Genomic DNA, 5,563 nt, shown 5'->3' on the forward strand with positions numbered 1-5,563 from the left:
AACCCAGGAGGCGGAGGTTGCAGTGAGCTAAGATTGTACCACTGCATTCCAGCCTGGGTGATAGAATGAGACCCCATCTCAAACAAAACAAAACAAAACAAAACACCAAAAACAGTGATTCTGAAGTGGACTGGGTTTATGAATGGGAAAAGAATTTATATATTGGTTTTTAATTTTATGTTATTTATTTTTTACGTTTTTGAGACAGGGTCTGGTTCTGTCACACAGGCTGGAATGCAGTGGCATGATCATAGCTCATTGCAGCCTCCAACTTCTGGGATCAAGTGATCCTTCTGCCTCAGCTTCCTGAGTAGCTGGGACTACAGGTGCATTCCACCACACCTGGCTAATTTTTAAATTTTGTTTTTTCCTGGAAACAGGGTCTTGCTATGTTGTCCCAGCTGGTCTCAAACTCCTGGCCTCAGGCCATCCTCCCTTCTCAGCTTTCCAGAGCACGGGGATTACAGGTGTGACCTGCCGCTCCTGGCCTTTTTCCTTTTAAAATAGTATAAAAAAGCTAAGCCATGCTACCACCACCTTCCTTACCAAACCTTCACAAGAGTTTTGATTGGCAGACTCTTGCCTATGGTGTGAAAAAGAGAGAATACAAACGACAGGTAGAGAAACCAGGTTTAATGCTCATCCCCAAATTAGCTTTTCAGCACCAGGCTGGTTGAACATTGACTTGCCCTTCACAGCCAGGCCTCTGTAAGAGATTCTGCTAATTTATCCCTGCTCCCTAGCTTAGGCTCTCAAAAAAAGCTCTTGGCAAAGACTCACGGGAAATAAAAGACACCTATCTCCTGAGCTCTGAGACAGTACTGCTTCTTGAAATTCTTTGAGGAGACATAGGCAAGAAATTTTCTGCTAGCATTCCATCTTAAACTCTGCTTCTCATAGAACAATATACCTTCAGGGCTTAACAATCATTGGGTTAAAATTTGTCCTAAAGATGAGTAAACTGAGACCTAACCAGATTGATACAGATGAGTGTTACAGTTTGATACTGATGATTGTTATAGTTGTACAGATGATACAGAGACTTAGAGATTGATACAGATGATTAATACAGAAGTCACCTTTGGCAACAAATGCAATATGTATTTACTTATTATTAAATAATTATTTCTTTGTAATTTGGTAATGATTGCTTTATATATTGTTGCATGTTGACACTGTTTCAGGCCACATACCGTGCTACAGGGAGGATAAGATGCTGCAGCCTGCTCCCAGGAAGCTTCCGGTTGAGCTGGCATTTGCAGACCAAGTGACGCTTGCCATTGATACGGGTGGACGCAGTGTCCTATCTGGAGAGGCCGGATTCTTAAGTAAATAAATGACAAGACTCACGCAGTATGCAGTCTGTGAGCTGAAGCTTGACTAATGAGTTCACGTTTGTGGGGAGCCTGGCATTCCAGGATAAAGGAAGAGGACAGCAGGAGAAATGAGAATGCCTAGCGTATTTTGAGTTCCATAGCTGCGGAGGATAAACTTCCAGCAGGAGGGATGAGGACAGGAAGCTGGGAGGCAGGCACGCAAGATTAAAAAAGGTCTCATATATCTTCTTATGTTTAGATTTTTTGTTCCCTACTCAAATCATAGGGGTGACAAACTTTCTAAAAAGGTTCCAATAGTAAACATTTTAAGCTTTGTAGGTGACCTACCTCTCTGTCACATACTGTTATCTATCTATCTATCTATCTATCTATCTATCTATCTATCTATCTATCTATCTATCTATCTATCTATCTATCTATTTAGAGACAGGGTGTCCTTCTGTGGCCCAGGCTGGAGTGCAGTGGTGGGATCACAGCTCACTGCAGCCTTGAACTCCTGGGCTCTAGTGATCCTCCTGCCTCAGCCTCCCAAATAGCTGGGACCACTGGTGCATACCCCCTTGCCAGGCTAATTTTATTTATTCTTTTATAGAGATGAGGTCTTGCTATGTTGCCCAGGCTGGCCTTGAACTCCTAGTCTCAAGTGATCCTCCTGCCTTAGCCTTCCAAAGTGCTGAGATGATAGTTGTGAGCCACCGTGCCTGCTCACATATTTCTTTTTTTTTTTTTTTTTTTTTACGGAGTTTCGCTCTGTCGCCCAGGCTGGAGTGCAGTGGCCTCTCAGCTCACTACAAGCTCCACCTCCCGGGTTCACGCCATTCTCCTGCCTCAGCCTCCCAAGTAGCTGGGACCACAGGCGCCCGCCACCTTGCCCGGCTAGTTTTTTTGTACTTTTTAGTAGAGACAGGGTTTCACCATATTAACCAGGATGGTCTCGATCTCCTGACCTCGTGATCCGCCCGTCTCGGCCTCCCAAAGTGCTGGGATTACAGGCTTGAGCCACCGCGCCCGGCCAACATATTTCTTTTTAAGTTAAGTTTAATTTTGTACAACCCTTTACACATGTAAAAACCATTCTTAGTTCACGGGCCAGATTTGGCCCCCAAGTCATAGTCTGCTGACAGCCACAGGTGATGGGAAACCACTGGAGATTTTTAAGAGGGAAATAGACATGATCGGATTTGGGTTTGGAAAGATCATTCCGGTGGCAGCTGTGCAGCAGAGAGACTGGGGGTGTAGGATGAGTTGAGGGGCTAGGGATATGTAGAAGAAGGCCTCTAAGGAAGTTATTGCAACAGTCCAGGGAAAAATAATGAGGACCAGGTCCAGGTGGTGGCTGTGACCTAGTTTCTTGATAGCTGGGCTGAAGAGAGATTGAAGCAAAGAATGAGAACGCCTTTGCACGTATAATGGTGTTACGTCTCTCTCCTCCTCCTTCCCACCAATCCCATGGGACATTCTACTTGTCCGTTTGGGGTAGGGGTGACAAGTGGTGGAAGGACACAGTTAGCTGAGGCTCCCTCTTTCTAGCCGTGGCTCTACCCCATTGAGCCCCCCAAGATCTAGGAGCAGGACTCTCCTTTTCCATGGGCCCACTCTGCCAGCTTCTCTGCAGCCAGCCTCCTGGGTAAGACCTGGCGTGCTACCTCCTTCTCAGTCTGCATGCTAAGATATGCTGACTCTCCTGTCTTTGGGGATCAAAGAGTCTCATTTTCTCTCTCAAATAAGCATCTGCACAGAGCATTTGACTGCATCTGCCAGCCCCAGGTCTCAGCCCCAGCTAACTTTATTCTAATGGCCCAGAGTGAAAACTGTTATACTTTCCACCCCATTTCTTTTGTTCACCACGAAGAACAGTCTCCTGTTTCAGGTGTAAAAGGCAGGCAAGGCAAAAGTGATTCTGGGTAGGGGTGAAGTTATTTCTTATCCTCAGCCCATGCTGATTACATCTTCCATTCTTGTGGGAAAAGGGCTGCCTCCCAGCGATATGTGTACATCCCTTTGAATATTTCTTGTCAGTTAGATTTCTTACGCTATTTACTGCCCTGGCTCCCCGGGCCCATCTCCCTTGCCTTATCTGTGAGTCCCGTTTCTCTGTTAAGAGTCTCTTTCATCTCCTCGGGGGTTATCTTTTCCCTGCCAGGACATGAATACTTTTTTTTCTTTTTTTTTTTCTTTTTTGTTTTCTTGCAGTTCCCATGGTAGAATTCATGCTCTCTTAACTTTGGTTTCCTTCTCAAATACTTGACTGCAATTTCTTGAATTACTTACTTCATAGTGCGTTTCTCAGTCTGATGAGTACTTATGCATTCAGATGCTCCAAATACATGACGACAAACTCAGTTTTCTACTTTCCTCTCTTTTGCTATTTTGCTTGATGAAAATTTGTTGCTGAGTTTTGGGGATATAAGTGGCTTCTCTTCAGCTGCGCTTGGAAGGGGTGAAGGTCCCACGTGATATTGTGTCTAGTCCTTGTTTAGACAACTCTGTTTTGGGGGTGTGTCACCCCCATTTGAATAATACTCAGCAGTGTTTTCCACAGAGAATGCTTTCTCTTTTTCCCATAGCTGCTTTAGAGAGTAGCTCTGTTGTCTGGGTTTTTCTTTATGTTCTTTATTGGTTGCATACATTGTGTTATTCTTTGAATCACTGGCCGATTGTCTTATGAATCCATCTAAACGTTAAGAGTCAGATAATTATAGTTGGACCTTAAACTCTTGATCAGAGATGATGTGAATGTGGCAAGAGACCTCTTGGATTATCCATGTTGGTTCCAAATTAGACCATTTTGCTCTGTCGTCTTCATGGGTAGCAGCGATGACAGTGATGATGGTGGTCTGAACAATTTTTAGCTCATGTTTATTTACCCGGTGTTTACAATATGCCAGCTACGGGGCTACGTTCTTCATTTATATTACTCCATTTAGTCCTCATAAGAGCCCTCTGGATTACAGATGTTCATCATCTCATTTTACAAATGAGGAAACCGACAGAGACTTTAATGCACTTCCCTAGGACTGGATGATAAAACCGGGCTTCGACCGTACCTATCAGCTCATGTGTCACTAACTGGAGTAATCATACATACAGGTACATTTTATTTAGGCATCACCAAAGGATGTGTGGAAGCATGCGAATATGAGTTACAATACTTGGGTTTGTGTTGTTTTATGGTCTCACCCCTCACTGCTCCCTAAAAGTGTAGATGAGGAGTTTCACTGTTTCTGGGATTAGACTTTCCTTAATGTATAGGAGACAACACCCCCTTCCCGCCACCAACCGCCAAATGGAGACTTCGTACAACCAGAAGTCGGAGCCCACAGCCTGCATGTCCTATAGGAGGCAAAGGGCCCAAGGCCCCAGTGGTTTTTAGGGACCTGCAATACTGTTTTAATTTCTTTCAAAATTAGAAGAAAGCCAGGTGCAGTGCTCATACCTGTAAGCCTGATTAGACTCTCATGCCATTTTCCCCCTTGTTTATCTATGGATTCCCTGCTTTCTGCGTCTGACATTTACCCATCATGTTGGAGACACCAGCTTTTGCCCACTCTGCCACTGCCAACTCCTGGAACAGGGAGCGTAAGACACAGCTCTGGGAGATCAGGTCAGAAGACCAGGACAAAGGTTTCCTTGAGCGTTGTAGCTTCACACGTCTTTGAAATGCTACAGGGATTTTCCTGAGATTTATACTTAAAATCCAGTGTTTCTCAGGACAATAGAAATTTTGAGCAGAACGGAGATTTTAGAGATGATCAAATCTAAAGTTCATTTCATAGATGTGGAAATAAAAACAAACACAGGGGGCTTGAATGACTTGTTCAAGGTCATACATTGTATGACGTCCAGAGCCAGACTTGAAACCTACATCCCTGACTCCCAATAGCATGCTTTTTACCTGAAGCCAGTAATAAAATGAAGTCTAGATTGTCCCCTCTTCTTTTCGTTCATTGGATAATTTGTTTGTCTCCAAACCTTTTTTCCGAACACTCCTATGTGCCTGTGGATGTTCCAGACTTCAGATGACCTGTTCTCTTTGAGATGTCACACCTTTTACTGACCATACTTCGTGGCATTTCTGATTTTATTAGTAAATTGAAACACTAGAACCATCATCTTTCCTAACTAGAACTTTCAAAAATGAAAATAAGGATAATAATAGTCTGTGTTTGCAGTTCTGGTTTTGTTAGAAAACCAGAACTTTATTGAGACCCTGTCTCGATGATGAT

The sequence above is a fragment of the Mandrillus leucophaeus genome, unplaced genomic scaffold (assembly GCF_000951045.1).
Source record: "Mandrillus leucophaeus isolate KB7577 unplaced genomic scaffold, Mleu.le_1.0 Scaffold569, whole genome shotgun sequence".
In the NCBI taxonomy this organism is placed as follows: Eukaryota; Metazoa; Chordata; class Mammalia; order Primates; family Cercopithecidae; genus Mandrillus; species Mandrillus leucophaeus.